Genomic DNA, 21,087 nt, shown 5'->3' on the forward strand with positions numbered 1-21,087 from the left:
AAAAATTAAAAATTAAAAATGTGTTTATGTTATTTCATTTTTAAAAAAAGAAAAAAAAAAAAAAAAGAAAAAAGTAGTGACCTGGTGTTGATACGTTTCTATAACCTTGAATGTTTTAGAGGTATCTATTCAAATCATTAAAGTGGCCCTTAAAAGGGCCGTTGATACGTTTCTATAACCTTGAATGTTTTAGAGGTATCTTTTCGAATCATTGGAGTGGCCCTTAAAAGGGCCGTTGGTTGATTTTTTTTATCAAGGGTTTACTCCCTGAGAGGCCTGCCTCTACCTCTGCCTCTGCCGCCGAACTCTGTTCGGTCTGAGAGGGGAGGTCGTTGGTTACCGGTCAACGGCTCCATAAAGTCTGGTCTTCCGGGTGGGGGTGGAGATGGCTGTCTTGGAGGAGGGGGTCTCAATCCTCGCCCGCGAGCTGCATATCTCGAAAGCCTGCGTCTACACAGAGGGCAACATTGGTTCATCTGTACCAGCACAGCTGAACACTCGAGACAAGCCGGTCGACGGCGACACTGGCAGCAGATGAAATTGGACATGCGATCCTCCTCCAAGCAAACTACACAGGAATCCAGCCTGGCTGCTGCAACTTGAATCCCCCATCTAGGAATTGGCCCCGTAGTACTCACACCTGGTGACATCTCCGGGGTCGGGGGTGGTGGTCTAGCCAGTTCCGGGGAAGGTGGTGGTGGTCTAGCCAGTTCCGGGGAAGGTGCCCAGTCATCGTTGACGGGAGGGGACCAATCCGAATCAACGGATGAAGAAGCCCCCTGTCCAGCCCAATCGTTGTTAACGGGAGGGGTCCAATCCAAATCTACGGAGGAATCCCACTGTCCAGCAGCTGCTCCCGGGGGATGACTGGGTGACCAGGTAGGAGTTGGTGGTCTTCTTGGAGGGGACGGGCTTCTGGGGTGGTCCTTGAGTAGTTCCGGACTACTCAGAGGGGCCGAATAAGAAGCAGCAGGTGTTGAATCTGTCCTCCTCCTCCTCCTTGGCTGGTCATCATCTTCTCTGGTAGACGGCGATCTTCTTCTTCTTCTTCTTTGTCGTCGCCGTCTTCTTCTTCTCATCCCGTTCAACAGGTCACTGGCTAGGCCCAGAGTAGCTATCGGCCAGCGAGCTAACTCCGTCCCGGTGTTGATGTCCCGCACAATCCAGACATTTACGACCTCAACGCCATCAACCAAAAAGTAGTTAGGAACGTCTTCCTCAGCCATACTGATACGGTGCCAGCAGAACTGATACTAACAGAATGACACCGAGCTCTGGCAAGCTGCCGTATTTATGCGCACAGCACGAGCGTAAAAGAGAGCACCCCTAAACCGAGAGCTAAAAAAATCATGGCGACGTCAAATTGTGTTATTTTGTGCTTCATAATCTATACATTGGAGTGAATAACTTATTATGGGATTAGAAATACATGGTAACATCTTACCCATCAGATGAAGGTAAGTTTCAGGCATGATTTCATAGTATTTTTGATGCATGACATTTATCTGTCGTCTAGAAAAGAAGCATTGATGTTGAACCGAAGGGCTAAAATCGGGTCACCTGAATACATCAAATAAGTATTTTAACCTTTTTTAAAGTGTGATACAAGGAAAACTTAATCTATACAATGAGATTAAACCTAGAGAAAAGTGTTGATACTGTTTTTAAATCAAAGGAATGGTTTCAAGTGTAAAAATATAGCCAGAGTCGGTTTAGGTATAGACACAAGAAGGCGAAGGTCGGCCATTTTTTGTAGAAAATCACTGTATAGACTTGTATAGAGAATATAGGATTTTTTTAAATCGTGACCTTTTCTGACTGGAATTTTTAAATAAATCAAATCAGTTTAGTTAAAAAACAATTTGAATCCACTTTATTTCCAGTGGGAAGGTCTAGATGTTTTATAAATAACAATATTGATAAAACACAGCGTCTTATTACAAGGCACAGCATTCTATACACATAAGCATGATTTTTTTAGGAATCAAAGATTTTGAGATAAAACAAATTAGTTTTAAAATCAATCTATATCTACTTTAATGGAAATGGGAATAGATTTTTTTTCTTACTAAACAAAAAAAAAAAATCTCAGCGTCTAAAAAATCTCAGCGTCTAAACGAGGGCACAAGATGGCGTCATATTTGTATAGAAATAATAACAAAAGACTTATTATGGTTTACATCCTTTTATTTTTTCTTTAATAATTGTTCAAACTGTCGAATTTTCCTCTGAAATCGTAATCGATCTGCTACTATAGCCATCCATGGACTTTTTCGATCTTCGGGTGGTAAATGATAAATTTCATTCAGGCTGGTATCAAAAGTTACACATTTCTTAACATGTCTGAAATTTCTACATATTTCATCCCGTATTGGATGCATATTTTCTCTACCGCTTCTATTTCCTTCCAGAGTAGACATACTTTGCTCCCTTCGGGATGACATAGGAAACTGTAAGGTTTTCCTAAATAGTCGCTCATTTTCATCCCGTACATTTTTTCCGGTAGAGTCTTTTTGATCCGTTGACAAAGGAAATGTATAATGGCTAGTCTCCCCAGTGTCGGATGATGTAATAAAGCCAGGCATTGTAACCACAAGTCCTGAGTATTTTCTATGATGGTCGTCGCTCTCTGGAACACTGGTTCCGCCTCCGGGGGTAAAGCTTCTTGATTTTTCTCGATACATCGCATTAAAAAATCATACCCTTCCAACACTAAAGAGTGAGTGTGTTTATGTGTTGACATGATAGTCAATTGTGAAGAAATGACCAGAAATGTTTTCTTATTTATACCCCTGTTATCTATACAAGACGTACACAGAACGTAAATGTACTGACTCAGCAAAACGTAAGTAAAACGAGAGAGGGTGCTAAGCGCGAGGGTACAAAACGTAAGTCAAACCTATTTTTGCACACGAAATTCAAAAGGGTATATAAACCAGAACTGGAAATTTAGGATCATTCTTATTGGGCACTTGGTACTTGACAGACGTAGAAATATGGCACAAGCAATGATGAATTCCGTGGAAAATCGTAATTATATTCCAGCTACCAATGAAGGGTTAGGATATGCTCTACCGACAATGCCTGACACGCAGGATCCCATCGGATTTGATCTGGGACTTTATAATATGCCTGAACCCATGACAAAGGAAGATATGGGCATCTTAACCACCACTCTGGATGGCATTGTCAACATGCTGACTCAACTGAAAGAGTACAACACTAGTGAATTTTGTTTGATTCGTGGGAAATTGTCCCGATTAGAAGTTAAAGTCGCTAGAATGGAAGAAAAAATGAGAGGATACCAGAAAAATGAAAACACAGGAGCTGCCAAGAAAAATGAAGATACAGGAGCTGCCAAGAAAAGTAAACAGACAGACCCATGTTTCATATGTAAAGAATTAGGACATTGGGCTCCGGACTGTCCCAGAAAAAAACAGAACTTATGCTACAAGTGTGGAAATTTTGGACATTGGGCTCATCAGTGTACAGATGACAGTATGGATTTTGTTAAAGAAGTGAAAAAACTGGAGAAAAAGGCACAAGAAAACAAGACCACCCAACATAAGACCAGTCAACAGGATCAAAAGCAGGCTAACAACAAGAGGAAACTTCCTACTACCCAGACGGAGAAGACCCTGAAACTCCAGAAGAAAAAGTAAATATTATGTACATTACTTGAATAAATCATCTTACACACTTTTGACTGTGTTATTGTTTTTTTTCGTTTTCAGAAAATAGAGCTCTGTGTGAATGACACACATGACGTCACAATGGTATACTTGAATCGATGCCAAGATTGTGTATTGCCTAGGCCTGACTCAGCACAATACGTAGATTAAACGTAGACCCCCCTTTTTTACTTGGGTTTTTCCAGGGTGTATCCTAGATTGAACCGGTCATCTGGGGCCAAAAAAAGTGTACTCAGTTGACCCCCCTTTCCAGGATCTGGGGGGGGGGGGGACAAAAGTGCACTCAGTTGACCCCCCATCCAGGCTGCTTATACTACTCACACTTTGAAGTTTTTTAAGTGCGTTTTGTCCCAATTTTATTTTTTTTCAAAATGCGTAATTTTTTCAAAGTACGTTGCCACACATTTCACAATTTTGAAAAATGCACCCTTGCTCATCATAAATGTTTGATTAATACCAAGGAACAGATTTCAAGAATTAATTCATTTTCAGTATATAATTATTAGAGACCCCCCATACACCACAATCCCTGACCCAGGGGCCTTGAAATTCACATTTCTGGAAGAAGGATCCTTGCTCATCATAACTATGTACATGGTTCATTGGTTTAATACCCAGGAGCAGAGGAGAAGATTTTCAAAGAATTCATTCATTTTCACTATTTAGTCAAAAGAGCCCCGTCCTAACACCAGAACCAGAACCCCTGACCCTGGGGCCATGAAATTCACAATTTTGGAAGAGGCATCCTTCCTCATCATAACTATGTACATAGTTCATTGGTTTAATACCCAGGAGCAGGGGAGAAAATTTTCAAAGAATTCATGCGTTTTCACCATATGATCAACAGAGCCTCACCCTAACTCCAGAACCCCTGACCCTGGGGCCATGATTTCAAAATTTTGGTAAAGGGCTCAATGCTTATTACAATCATGCCAACAGTTTGACGGCTTGATTTCCAGGAGTGAAGAAGATTTTGAAAGATAGCACTAATTTTGATGGTTTCGGGTGAATCAGGTGACCTTAAAATTATTTCTTTTTTTAGAAATTCTACCACTTTCTTTTTAAAAAAGTATGAATAACTTTAAAAATAATAATAACTTTAAAAATTTCTGCATTTTTTTCATCAGAGATTGAATCAACACCCAATATGTACCATAGCATCAAATGCACATCTGTAATGTTCAAATTGTTCAATGATATCAAGTTACTCATCACAGAAGATCTTGCTGTTACATATTTTTAATAAATCCAGTCACTTGGTCCAGTCTGACGTTAATGAACCCTCTTTTAATGATTTCGCCATGATTTACTTATTTTTTCTACAAAATGGGAACAGTGGACTGTTTCAATTATGTAGAAAAAAATAAGTAAATGATATGGCGTAATCATGAAAGTAGCTTCATAGACGTCAGACTGGGCCATGTGGCTGGATTTAAAAGTTGTACCGATTACCTTCATAAAATTCACGTATTGTGTATGGTTTTGATTATTTTTTTAAAATTTATTTATTCATAGTTTATATTGAAATATTTTACACAAATTTGGAAGTGTATTCTTTATGAAGAAAGACAAATATTTTTCCTCGAAATGGACAGCCCTCGTACTTTATTATTTGTATGAAATAACACGTACCTCTTTCCAATATTCCCATGATTCCATTGTGACAGAATTCTACCAGACCAGTCTTCTCTTTATTAGGGACACATAAGTACTGATCATTACCATACTTGTCCCGACCACAGCCAAGTCTTGCACGTGCCTTCAATGTATCCTCAAGGTTCTCAGGGCAGGAGTCGACTACACCATCCATTTCTGTACAGAAAGAATCTCATATACTGATGTGGGAAATTAAACACGCATTCATCAAGTGAAGAAAAAAAGAATGTATTTCAGTTCTCAAAAATTCTTCGGCAATGTTTAGGACGAAATAAAACCGTTATCGTAATACAGATCTGAAATTTATGTCATAATAGCAATAAATAAATAAATAAAATATTTCTTTTATGAAATGTTATATTATAAGACATTTATATACGTTCTCTGTCTCAGTATCTCCACATAGAAACAAATGACTTCAAAAGAATTTTATCATACTTATTTCTCTTCCAGTAGTTGTCCCAGTTTAAGGAGCACTATTTTTAAGATATCTTTTTTTGGCCGTGTTTTAGTGTTAATATTCTACGATTGTTATCTAATGCCAGTGAAAAAAAGTATTATATGAAAATTGGCCATAAATCTGTAAATCGTTGCTAGTCTTTGACTATTGTTTAATATACTGTAGTATCATTTAAAGCATGTCTGGTATATCGTGATTTCGTAATAAAACATCTTCTATATAAATATTGCAAGTAGTTGAGTGTAACATTGAAATTTTTCACCCCAAGAAAACCATTGTCAACCGAGGCGCAGTTTTCGAGGGGTGAAAATTTTCAATGTTACACTCTACTACATGCAATATTGATTATATAACACTGAATGTTTTATACAAATACATATAACAGTGAACCTTGCGCAATTCTGCGCAGTCAGTATTTTTTTGAGTAACACCCGGTCGTCAATCAATGTTAACTGTTGCTATGCTGGAGGGCGTGGTTTCATTATTCAGCTGGTAATAGTGTTTTTAACAAATGTTCCTCGACGAATCAGATTCAACTAATTTACATGAAAGTATCAAATCATAAAATACTACATGTGCTAGCAGTTTGATTAATTTTTGACTAGATCTGAGGAGAAGACTCCAGGGTTAATAATAACACTTAAGCCTGATCTGGTAGAGAGGTCAGAAAGAACTCAAAATATTTTAATCAAAGTTCAAAAATTTAATAATTAAAGCGACACCGTGACGCACAAACGGGAAAATTGACAAACAAAGAATTTTTGCTTGACCCGTGCAAATTTGTTCAATTCCTGAAAGTATTAGGTTTCAGAAAATTACAGGTATAAGGTCACGTTAATAAAATTTATCAAAATATTAAATGTGTTTGTTTATGTAATTTCAATGTTTACCTGGCCATGTGGTTGTGTTGTGTTGTGTTTTGTCCAGTTTGGTAGTGTCATGTGATGCATTAATTATAATAATTGAGGTCTTGCCCTGTCCTGCTGTTGGTTAGGTAATTTTTGGTTTGTTCCCGTTTTGCACACATTTGAATTTCAGATGTTGAAAAAATTTGTGCAAAACGGGAATTTGTCCAGGTAAGATAATTACTTAATTATATAGTCTATATCATAGTAAGTTGTGAATTAGAAAAAGAAATCTATGACAAGAATACTAAGATAAATGATTAATTTTGCATTTTTTTTTCTATTTTGATATATTTCTGTAATTTCATAATAAGCAAAAAAAACTATTTCAAAACATAAAAGAATATCATGAATAATAATCAAAACTATAATTATAATGTACATTCATACGATACTAACTTGGCAAGTTAATTGTTTGTTTTTTTTTATTAAGATTGCATTCATTAACTCATTCATATTATCTTCATGAAATTAAAAATAAAGGGGGGGGGCTGCGATAACGATAGTTGTCTGATTTATCAACTTCAGTTGGATGAAACAAGTTAAATTTTCAAACTTTATTCATTTAAATATATATTATGATGCATTGGTGAAATACATATGTAGTTCATGCTTTTCACTTTCTAGCCAGACCTTGGTCCTGATATATACATGTCCCCCGGACCCCCACCAGGGCCTTGCGCTAGACCCACTGGGGGCTTCAGTGCATCCCTCCAGACCCCCTGCCTTCTACTGCCCCCACCCCCCGTTACGAAATTCCTGATGTTATCACCAATTAACGCATTGGTCACAATAACCGTGTGATTTCTGGATTTCTGAAAGTTTTAATTTGATAAAATTCAATAGTTTAAAGTTTACATGTTATCTCGTGTCTCTTATATTCTAAACATGCACTTAACTTAAAACGAAACTAGATTTTTAAATATCAAAGGTCTATCTTTTAGATAAAATATTATCAAATATATCTCTTAAATGTGCTACCTCAAGTCATTATCTCTCTAATTCTCTAAAACCAGGTACTTTTATTATCCATCATCTGATTAACAATTAAAGCTTCCTATTCCTATGGCGTCGTTTGGTGACCTTCACCTTGTTTTTTTAAATACCTTTTACCTGTAGGCCTAGCGAAAAATGAGTTAGTGTGTGATAGTGTGACTTTAATTCCTACTACTAATAGCTTTTTGGAGAGGGGGGGGGGTCATTTTCCATAATGAATGTACTTTAAGTAACAAGCGTTTCTAAAGCAAGTATACATCGCATTAATTATTGCTTATGATAAGGGAAATCTTTGGCGTGAGCTTTATTTATAGAAGTAATAGTAAAGAGTTGGCCAGTCGAATTGCAGCTTTAATGGCTTTCGGAAAACTGCTTTCATTATTTATAAATATAACTTTGCATGCCTTTCGGTTTTAGAAATTCAAATGATATTTATTAAAACTACTGGCCGTAACAACTACACTGTTTGTTTTGATAGAGTTTTTCAATTCTCTTAAAATTAATATGGAGCAATGCAAGTATATATGTCGCATCCATTGAATTTTCTAAATTTGATAGACTAGCTGAGATGTTGATTCTGCGTGTGCTTGCTAGAGGCTATTCCAAATTTTTATGCATCAAGCACTTGTTTGCTAAATACCTAGGGGCAGAGAAATTTTTTAAAGTTTTTATGCATTTTACTACATTATCAATAGAGCACTTCCCTTACACCAGAACCAATGGCTCAGGGGCCATGAATATTAAAATTTTAAAGACATAACCTTGCTCAGCACTTTATTTGCTTGATACCAAGGAGGAGAATTTCAGAGAAATTATGCATTTTCATGTGATAAATAAAAACCCCACCCTAACTGACCATGGGCCATTTCATAATGTTTGAAGAGTCATCCATGCTCACCATTAACATGCACTTTACTTGCTTAATACCCAGGAGCTGAGAAGATTTTCAAAGAAATAATACATTTTTACTATATGGTCAAAAGGCCCACCCTTATTCCAGAATCGCTGACCAAGAGGCCATGAATTTAATAATTTTGGTCAAAGGCTCAGTGCTTGGTATTATCATTAAAAAGTTAAACTGCTTGATGTCCAGGCCCTGCGATCATGAACCATCTATGTCTAAATTTTTACACGCCGTAGAAGTCGATCAAGCAGACCAAAATTATTTTTCAACATCGATACAAAAAAGTGCAGTTATCTGCAAATTACGTCATTAATTCAATAATTAGCATACATTTTCTAGTTGACTGAAAATCTGACTTAAGTCCAAGTCTATTTCATGATTAGAAAAGAAGATTTTTAAAGACTGCATTAATTTTGATGCTTTTTGCCAAACCCCTCAGGTCCCAGGAGATGGAGACCGTGAAATTCTCATTTGTTTTTTTTTCTTCACCCATGCATGCATAGATGCCATTTGCCAAAATTATATAAAACTAGTTCAGCAATTCCAAAGAAAAAACTGAAAATGTTTAGAAAATGCTCAAATGTTGAGGCAACACCAACACAATGATGGACAAAAACAGGTAGCAATGTTACCAGAGTGACTAGGGTGATGTAAAAATAGAAAATTGAGTTATTCCTCGTCTTTATTTGTACAGACAAATATTTGCAATTAACATCCATGTTTATTTTGTAATGGAAATTCAAATAAATATGAGACCCATCTAAACAAAAATAATAAAGATGCTGAAAGGACGTCATATGATCAAGATCTACAATATACATGTAATGTTTTAAAAAGACAGACTGTACAATGATAAATCTACCAAAAAACATACAGAGCTTCAAATGCCTAGTTCTTTATCACAGTCACACCTACAACATTTTTTACAGTCAAATAAAGTTACATAAAGAGATTATATTACTAAAATCATTACAGTGGAAATGCACTTATACATGTACACATCCATGGGACGGATGAGGAGATTGAATGCCCTCCAATTGTTTCAGAGGTATATGTATACTATTAATTCATTTTTACTTTTGTCATTTTTACTTACAAAACTACAATGCAGTTTCATCTGTAATACATGCACATGTATTATCATGTAAACTACTTCTAACCATATTTGCCTCTGTCACTTTCATTTCATATTTTTAAGATAGAACATTCTTTACAATAAAACAACTTAAAATTACATACAGATTTTTACAATTATATTTTCTGAAGGACACATTTTAAGGCAGAACATTCTCCAAGACAATAATTCCAATTCCTTTCTTTTAAAGACACTATCTCACACCAAGTTGTTGAAGTCTCTCCTCATACAAAATGTTCTTTTCAAGAGCCTGCTTGTAGTTGTATTTTAAATCTTCTATTTCCTCAAAGAAATCTGGACCAAAGTTAGATAACTCTTTCTTTAACTGAAAAATAAAAGGAATACAGATATACTACATGTACTTAAAATTGTGAATGAAAACTAAAACCTTAAAGAGGGACAACGTTCTACTTGACCTTTAGAGACATTTAGCCTTAGCCGATTTCTGGATGGTATCTTGTCAGTGTTTCCAAAAAATTAGGATAAACATTCTTATTTTGCATACTTGAAGTTATGTTATCCTTGTTTTAAAGGATATTGAAATGAAAACGTATTGTGTGGTTCACTGTTTAATGGAGACTCCATGGTCATCAGTAGTCAGATATTAATACACTCAAGCATCACATGGTAAAAGTGCGGGAAAATAGAGAGTGATTCGGTTATCATTAAATACATAAAAATAGTACTAATAATTTGCATAAGAACATTTAAACAATAAAATGCTTTCTTTGGTTGTTAGTACTGGAATTAATGTCGCAGCTGTTGCAGAAAAAATACATAACCCGCGTAAGCGGGTTATGTAAATTTTTTTCTGCAATAGCTGCGACATTCATTCCCGTACTAATAAACAAAGAAATTCATTTTATTGTTTATATTTATATCTGAATAAAACACCTTCCATTTTAACTTGATCAATTCCATTTGATCAAAAGCTCTGTGTGGTTGTTAAGTACAAAAAAGACAACTGAAATCTATGCATACTTTAAACACTTTATTTTCCAATTCTTACCAAATGCTTGTTAAAGAAACCATTATATATCTGGCATGTCTTAACAACTGTTTGTTAAGAACACGAAAAATAAGCTGAAGGAATTCTTAAGTAATTGCTTGTTAAATAAAATTAAGTAAAACTGTTACACTTTTATACAGAGTTTTAACAACTGTTTGTTAAGACTACCCAAGGAATTCCCCAAGATATATTCTTAACAACTGGTTGTTAGAAATGCAAAGGAAGACAAACAGAATAAAGTCTTAACAACTGCTTGTTAAGAATACCAAAAGAATTTCACAAGATATATTCTTAACAACTGGTTGTTAGGAATGGAAAGGAAGACAAACAGAATAAAGTCTTAACAACTGCTTGTTAAGAATACCAAAAGAATTTCACAAGGTATATTCTTAACAACTGGTTGTTAGAAATGCAAAGGAAGTCAAACAGAATAAAGTCTTAACAACTGCTTGTTAAGAATACCAAAAGAATTTCACAAGATATATTCTTAACAACTGGTTGTTAGAAATGTAAAGGAAGTCAAACGGAATAAAGTCTTAACAACTGCTTGTTAAGAATATCAAAAGAATTTCACAAGGTATATTCTTAACAACTGGTTGTTAGAAATGCAAAGGAAGTCAAACGGAATAAAGTCTTAACAACTGCTTGTTAAGGATGCTAGAAGTTGGTCCCTGGAATCCTCTTAAAATTTGTTAGAGACCAGGACAAAAATTGACAATGAATGAAAATGAATGAAGAATAGCACAAACAAGTTTAAAGAAATATTCTTAACAACTAGTCGCTAGAGGAATAAGGTTAGGCAACTCAGGAAACATAAGAAAAATGTCTTAACTTAAAAAAAAAAGATTCCTGATTCCTGAATAAGTCTAAACCCTAACAACTGGTTGTTAGAAATGTAAGATAGCTTCACGAAAAGTCTTAAACCCTAACAACTGCTTGTTAAATATAGCTTCATGAAGAAGTCTTAACAAACAGTTGTTAGAATACAAAGGGAAGTCAATTCAGAAAACTGAAAGACAAATGTCTTAACAACTGTTTGTTAAGAATTTCACAATTAAGTTAATATGTTTAATCAGTTAATTGCAAAGAAAATAAGTCTGAAAACAACTGATTGCTAAGAATAGAATATAAAGGTAATTATTCTTAACGATTGTTAGAGAGCCAAGGGAAAACAATTTAGAAAACAAATTAGAAACAAGTCTTGACAACTGCTTGTCAAGAAAATCGGTTTAAGGAATATCGATTAACTGTTTCTAATTTAATTTAAAAACAAAACAGTCTTTTAAAATATGGCTAAAATATGGCTAAAATATAAAAAAAAAATAAAGATAAAAATAAACATATTCATATCTAAAATAACCATTTGTTATGAGTATCATTAACATTAGGGGAAAAGAATCTTTAAAAACTATTTGTCAGAATATCATAAATTAGTTCGCGATATCCTCTTAATTTATTGGTCTAGAAAACCAAGATAAAAATTGTAAATTAATTACAATTTCTAGCAAGTGTCTGTTGAAAACATGATATACAAATTAAAGATGTATTCTAAACAACTCATAGGAGAAACTAGGTTAAGATCAGGAAACAGGAGTAGCTGTATACAAGTCCTAACAACTTCATATTTGCTTCTTATTACGAATATCAAAGGCCACTTTATAAAAAAAAGAAGAAAAAAAAACAAGTTAGAGAACCAAGCCTATTCAGAAAACATTTTAACAAGTATTTGTTAAGTTAAATATACAGCTTAACAAATCATTGTTCTAATTTTTAATGTACATGTCATATCTTACCAAATAATTCTGTCAATAAAAGTTTCTGTCTGTGTTTCAGATTCATATTTTATGGTCAGGAATGGAACAATTTTTAAAGATAGATTCAATAGTAAAATAAGCCTTTTCTTGCTTCTAGGTATGCTTTGATCAATAAGAATCTATTTGAATAATTTTGTATTAAGTTATATTTTTATAGACTGTTTTAATCATTGCAATCTTTCTCTTCTTAAGATGAATTAAAATGAATAAAAAACACTGGAAAATTATTATAAAAATCAAGTAATTCGATTACTTCACTGAAACAACAAAACACATTCTTGTGTAATTTATGCTTCACAGTTCTTCTTAAAAGACTTCTTTCAGGAGTGCAACACAAATGTTCGACTTACCTATTATCAAATATGAATTAATAAAAAAAGTGAAGAGTAGAATACTTCTGGATGACTTTTGATTGCATACAGTGCTTTCCAAATGATCGAAGTAACATACTGGTATCCTATAAAATATACTTTCAACTTCTAATTAGAGTTCATTTAATATTTTTAGTTAGTTTTGTGACATTAAAAGGGAACACCTTGTTTTTAAACTTGGTGTTGACAGAACTTTGAAATTTGGGGTTTTTATTTTAAATTTTACTATTGTCAGGAGTGTAACAAAACAATTTTATATTTATCAATGATCTTTATCTCTCTTCTCCAAAAAGTAATTGCAGAAAATGTTTGAGTAGTTGAAATTGTTTTATCTATCAACAAATGAAAGAGAGTTTTTGATATTTAAGGGCTAATTCACTGAAAAAAAAAAACTTAAAACCATAGCTTAGATATATATAAAAAAGCAAATAATCATTTTTTGAACTCAAGAAATTATAAAGAACTTCTTATCATTTATAAAAAATATCAAAACAACGTACCCATTTACAAACTTTAATTTGAAATTGTAACTGACCTGTGTTATAAGATTTAAAACAAAATTTAAATATGAGGGGAAAAAATATCAGATATCAGGAGTACCAAAAAAGGTGTAAATGTATAAGAATCACTGCGAAGTATTTTCTAAAAGAAAACTTGAATACCAAACTCTTCTTTGTTTTGACTTAGATTTGAAACGTTTACTAAAAAGACAGGATGTTAAATAAAGAAATCATATGTGTATGATATTTCTTTCATATCAAAACTTTTCAAATCATAAAGGAAACAATAAATGTAAATTAAAAATCAAAAAAATTAATTTTTGCACACATACAGAGACAAAAATCAAGATTTAAAGAATAAGAAAAAGAAAACTATAATTATGGTACAATAACCTTTTACATAAATTTCAATTATCTGGTAATTTTTTAAAAAATATTTTTTTGGAAACAATGCATCAAACAATCGATATTTTCTCTTGAGTGAATTTTTTATCATCGACGGAATGTTTTTGTTGTTTGTTAATTTGAACGCATATACCAAGCAAGGTCTAACGTTGACATTGATTACTTCTCCAGTGCCCTGAAAGGAATTCTTTTTTCTTCTGAATATTGCTAGTTCCATTTTCTTCTCCACAGAGGTTGCGGATTTTGCAAACAGAAAGCTTTGTGGTAGATATCTTTGATAGGACCATGCCTTCTTTGTCATATTTTCGCCAATCTTCTCCAAGTTGTTTTGTGAAAACCTGTAAATAGTGTGAAATAAAAAAGTTTCACTTAAACTGAACTGCTTTTTTCACTATATGTGACATTTAAATTTTTGTCAAAATGAAATGTCTGATGGAATAAATATAAATGAATGATTTCATTTTTTATGTTTATTTATACGAGTATATATAAAAAAGGTCTTGTTAAAAAATAAACTCGAAAAAAGTAAAATCATTTGTCTGCATATATAAATTTGTAATTATTGCATGCAAATCAATAAACTCAAGCCCATTATCCGGCATATAGGAAATCATCTAAGATCACTACCCATTCATCTACATTGCTTCTGCTCTCTCTCATACTTTTGATAACTCTTCAGGCAAGCAAATAACGCTGACGTAAAGCATGTATCATTTGCTTTTATTTTTTCAGCCCCAGTAGTAGGCTGCCTTGTGGGTCTAGTCTTTAATACAATGAAAATTAAAAAAAGAAAAAAAAGCTTTCAGCTTTTGAAATAGGCATTGTTGTCGTCTTTAAGTTTGTGGTATTTCAAAGCAAAAAAGGAGGGATGAGGGCGTTTCATCAATAGAAAAAACTGACCCATCAAATTGGAAAACAATTGGCAAAAATCCTATTCTATCAAGATGGGGGGGGGGGTCATTCACATTTTCAGGAAAATATTTAGAACAAAATCATGAGGGATTTCGTCATTGCTAAACAAAAAGAAAAGGGGGATACCAGTCTATGAATGAAGACTTTTATATGACAAAGACAAGAACTTTATTCTCATAAAACTAGTTACAGATGTAGAGAACAATAATTTAGACAAAAATATAGATGACAATGCACATTGCGTGGAAAAAATTAACCAGAACAGCGAACTCTCGAGATAGTTTTTTGTATAAATTTACAGACCCTTATCAACTGTTTCTTTTTGCGATTTTAAACAGATTCGGATTCACAGTATAATAATAAGATAAATATAATGACCTTGCTTGTTTTAATATTGCATCAGTACAATTTAATAAATAATGAAACTCATCACCAATTTCATTACAATTACATAGGTTTCGGAGTCTTAATTCTCTAGGAACACAGTGCCATCTGCTTGTTTAAATAGGCAAACCTAGTGTTATTAATTCTAAATTTCCAAAAAAAAAAAATATCTCAGTAATCTCAATGGTAAAATGTCAAAATATTTCTCAAAGGATAATGTACTTTTAAATAACCTGTAAGTAAGTGTTTTTGGTGTTGGACATTTCACTAGACCATGATTGTTTAGATTGATCTATAAGAGTATGATATAATCTATTTTTTAACCATTTGACATTTATCATATATTTCCACATATATGATAAACCACATTCATTTACGATTTGTTGTACAAATTTATTCGATGGTGTTTCGTTCATATTATTTGACAATGGATAGCTTCCCAATTCACCATATACCATTCAAATAGGAGTAGATTACTTCCACAATTTAGACATGTTTACAAGATTTAAGATATAGTTTTTCAATTAAAAAAGAAAACTCCATATTTTACAACCGTATTGCAAAATTGGTTTTAAAGCTTTATCGAAGAGGTCAAGCTTGCATTTTATAGATAAATCTTGTCCTTTACATTTACTAATTACTCCAGACTTTGCTCTTCTTGCTTTGTCATACTACTCTTTTATATTCATATTAAATGACACAATTTTACAAAATATAACATCAAGATATCTGTATTGACTAACGACTTCCAATTATGGTACTTCATTATATCAAAAAACAATACTGTGATTCACTTTACCTCTAACAAAAATAACAATTTTTGTTAATATTCACCTTTAAATGCCTTTTTAACAATATTTAGAAAAAAATTCTAACTGATGCTGAAAATCATATTGGTCTAACAAGATATACAGTTTCATCAATAAGCTAGTATTCTATTCCATTTTATCTGACAATGTTGTTAAACCATTGACATCATTTACAACAAGAAATTCTTCTAAATCATTGAGATACAGTGAAAACAGAATATGTGACAAGTTATCACTCTGTCTTACCCCATTAGTACAAGGGAAAAAAGTTGAACTCTATTCATTACAAAATTCTTCAGACGTGATATTTTTGTACATATTTTTAATTATTCTAAAACACTTTCCATCTATATTACAAAATCTTCTTCCATAAACCTATATGCCAGAAAGAATCCAAAGCTTTTTCAAAGTCAATAAATGCACAATATAATTTCTTCAATGATTTGTAAATTTCTATTTTAGAATACAAATATAAATGATCCTGAGTGGAAAAATATTTGCAGAAACCAGCTTGATTTTCCAATAAAAGAGAAATGTTTCTGTAGTAGTAGTAGTAGTAGTAGTAGTTATAGTGACATGTGTTACAAGTAGTTCTTCAGAAGTAGATATTTTCCTATACATTCTTTTTTATTGCAGTTCTTCAGAAGTAGATATTTTCCTATATATTTCTATATAAGACTTTGATCCTCCATTGTGGCCCAGCCCTAACCCCGGGGGTCATGATTTGAACAAAATAGAATCTACACTACCTGAGGATGCTTTCACATAAATATGATCAATCAGGGCTTTGCTGTTCCTGAGAAAATTTTAAATTTTTCCTTTATATTTCTATGTAAAAATTTGATCCTCCATAGTGGCCCCACCTTACCCCCGGGGGTCATAATTTGAATAAATTTGAATCTACACTACCTGAGGATGCTTCCATATAAATATTACTTAACATGGCTTTGTTGTTCTTGAGAAAAAGTTTTTTAAAGTTTTTTTCCCTTTATATTTCTATATAAAACTATGATCCTCCATTGTGGCCCCGCCCTACCCCCGGGGGTCATGATTTGAACAAACTTGAATCTACACTACCTGAGGATGCTTCCTTATAAATATAACTCATCATGGCTTTGTTTTTCTTTAGGTTTTTCCTATATATTTCTATGTAAAACTTTGATCCTCCATTGTGGCCCCGCCCTATCCCCAGGGGTATTGATTTGAACAAACATGAATCTACACTACCTGAGGATGCTTCCTTATAAATATAACTCATCATGGCTTTGCTTTTCTTTAGAAGAAGATTTTTAAAGGTTTTTCCCATATATTTCTATGTATAACTATGATCCTCCATTGTGGCCCCGCCCTACCCCCAAGGGTATTGATTTGAACAAACTTGAATCTACACTACCTGAGGATGCTTCCTTATAAATATAACTCATCATGGCTTTGCTTTTCTTCAGAAGAAGATTTTTAAAGGTTTTTTCCTATATATTTCTATGTAAAAATTTTGATCCTCTATTTTGGCCCAGGCCTACCCCGGAGGTCATGATTTGAACAAAATAAAATCTACACTACCTGAGGATGTTTCCACATAAATATGATCAATCAGGGCTTTGCTGTTCCTGAGAAAATTTTAAATTTTTCCTATATATTTCTATGTAAAACTTTGATCCTCCATAGTGGCCCCACCCTTTTCCCGGGGGTCATGATTTGAATAAATTTGAATCTACACTACCTGAGGATGTCTCCATAAAAGTATGACCAATCAGGGCTTTGCTGCTCCTGAAAAGAAAATTTTTAAAGATTTTTCCTACGTATTTCTATGTAAAAATTTTGATCCTCCATTGTGGCCCCGCCCTACCCCCGGGGGTCATGATTTGAACAAACTTGAATCTACACTACCTGAGGATGCTTCCCTATAAATATTACTCATCATGGCTTTGCTGTTCTTGAGAAAAAGATTTTTAAAGTTTTTTTCTTTTATATTTCTATGAAAACTATGATCCTCCATTGTGGCCCCGCCCTACCCCCGGGGGTCATGATTTGAACAAACTTGAATCTACACTACCTGAGGATGCTTCCATATGAGTTTCATCTTTCCTGGTCTTGTGGTTCTTGAGAAGAAGGTTTTTAAAAGATGCTATTAATTTTTCACTAATTCTTTATTATCTCCTCTTGAAAGAGGACTTGGCCCTTTATTTGAACAAATTTGAATCCCCTTCCCCCAAGGATACTCTGTGCCAAGTTTTGTTGAAATTGGCCCAGTAGTTCTAGAGAAGAAGATGAAAATGTGAAAAGTTTACGACGACGACAACGACGACGACAGACAACGGACAAATTTCGATCAGAAAAGCTCACTTGAGCCTTCGGCTAATATGATATAAAGAATTAAATAAAAAGGAATAAATAAAGGGGAAAATATATTTCGGTGTTTATTTTAGAGTGAAGCGATAAACACCATGCGATTTTATGAACATTTATTTTATGAACAATATGTCGGCACGATCTTAATGCCGTCAGCTAAAGTAACCGTATGCGTCTCTTTAAAGCACAAATCTGAATAATATTGATATAATTTTTATTTTACAGACATGTAATATTCTAAATAAAAAGAAATTGAAAGAGATAAGAATGTTCGCTAAACACGCTGAATTTCTTCTATCATGCATTTAACGGGTCAATAGATTACATGTTTAAGTAAACTGTTAATTGCATCATGTGGGTGAATCGTAACTTATTTTTAGTGAAAAAGGTAATTCGCTTTGCCGAAAGTGGTGTGCCAGTTTACATGCATGCATCACTTAAAAAATTGAAAACATTTTATGTATTTTTTTTTTCTTCTGAAAATTTCATTACCCGTGAATAAAATATTATATAAATGCTACGTTTGATTTAGTTTTAAAAAATTGCAGGATTTTCCGATTTGTTTAGTTATTTTTCAATTTTTCATAAGCGTTTTAGCCATTTGCTTTAAACAATGCATATTTAGTGGTTATTCACTACTAAATGTCAATATTTCAATATAATTTATTTATTTTATAATTTATTGTTTTACATAAAGACTATTTTCTGGAAAACTCTTAAAGAGAACTCAATATCTCTGTTTCGTCACATTTTACTATTAATTTTCCAGTCTTTACAGAAGAAAGTGTTATTTGATAGACTGGACGTAATTTATAGTCTTTCGGGGGAGAAGCACCACGCACGTTTACAACAGTCATCACGAGAAGAAAGAACGGGATTTCATTAAACCACTTTGTGTTTGAAATGCCTCATTATTTCACTTTCACATGGGACCGTACGCGAAAGCGCATCGGTATGATAGGATTTTTCACCCGAACTATAGTAAATTTTCCTTGATAAGAGTTCACAGTGAGATAGATATTTAGAGCATTGTGATCTTGCAATCTAAATAACAACTTTACAACAATTTAGTATAATGAAAAGACACTTTGCATCTCATGATCTAATGCTGCACCAGAGAAATATATCTATTTCAAAATGTGCTTCTATTTAATCGCATTACGTGTGTTCTGTGGAGATTTGCAAAATTAGCACTTGTTATTTTTACATGTAAAGATGCGAAATTAATTAACATGATGAATATAAAGAATAAGTTTTGCTATTCATATTACGAGATATACATTTAACTTTTCAACAACGGATTTTGAATTTTGAATTTTAAAAATAGTGTAGAGAGAGAGAGAGAGAGAGAGATGAAAATACTCGTCAACTCTCCGGGCCCATGAAATACATAAATACAGATACATTCGAAGTTTGTTTTTAAATTAAAATTCAGAAGAGATTCGAGACCTATGGTGGGTAGATCAAAACATTTGTTTCTGTTACATTGATACACATAAATACAGTAATTGTCCATCTCTGTGAATCATGACTTAAAAGTGAATGGAGGGCAGGAAGGGGGGGGGTGCTGTTAATCAAAACTTGCATGCTAATTATTATTCAGTGAATTTATTATCGTTAGAGGCCATGTCTCCATTAGAATAGGCTGTTTACGATATCGTAGCATTGTATAAATTAAATGTTATTGTGTATGAACTAACGTTTTTTTTTTTCTTTTAAACTGATTTCTATGTATTAAATTATCCAACAAATATTCCCCTCTCCCCCACTTTTTTTTTTTCAAACATACAAATTTGAAAAATGCGCATATCATGGAAACGGAAAAATCTAGACACTTTGAGAATGTAATTTTTTAAAATTGGAATTATATAATGCATAAGTGATCTATGAAAGGAACTCTTCAGATTTCGCCGGTACAAAATAAAATATGGTGCATATGTTGAACTTTTGAATCGTTATATCAATAAATTCACATTTTTTTTTTTTCAAAAATATATATAATTATATATATTTTCATAACAAATGTACAGATACTAGTATTTTTTGTTCGGTCAAATTAAAACATGCTTATTTTATGTGGGTGTCATGTCATTTCATGACTTTTTATGCCGGGTAAATAAAGAAATATATGTTAAGAAAAGTCTTCGATCCAAAGATACTTCACTATTACCCATCCCGTAGCAACAGCAAGGAAATTAGAAAGTTGGTACAGTGAATATTTATCAGCCGTAGAAAATGAACCATTTCAACTTGCTCCCACTCGGGAAAACACCGTGTATTTGATACTATCAGTAGAGCTATAAAACGAATAGATGATCCATTATTTTCATTCACTTAGGTAATTTGAGAGAATTTATCAATGAGTATGGAACTTTGAAAGTAATTGACTAGAAACTTGCAAGAATGCTGAAATTGCATGATCATTAAATTCTCAGTTGCTTTGACGTGGCATGTAACATTAATAAAGAAACTTTTTAAAGTTGTATGTAACGAACGTCACAAAATTTAGATCTTTCACGCTACTGTATTCTCGGGTGTCGCAAAATGCATGTACATGTTTTGTTAGAAGACGTAAGTATGAAGGATCTTATTTAAACTCGTGTTTAATAATAAATAAATCATTGAAATAATGCAATCATTAATTCTGTAGAAATGCATAAGGTTTTTTTCCTCACATCAAACAGTAACATGTATATATTTTACAGTTATCAAAACTTTACACGTTATATATTTTAACCTATCCCTTTTACATGTAAAAAAAAAAAGTTTCAACATATTTTATCAGT

Source organism: Saccostrea echinata, unplaced genomic scaffold (assembly GCF_033153115.1).
Source record: "Saccostrea echinata isolate AGI-Se365-2 ecotype Australia unplaced genomic scaffold, CSIRO_AGI_Sech_v1 ptg000040l, whole genome shotgun sequence".
In the NCBI taxonomy this organism is placed as follows: Eukaryota; Metazoa; Mollusca; class Bivalvia; order Ostreida; family Ostreidae; genus Saccostrea; species Saccostrea echinata.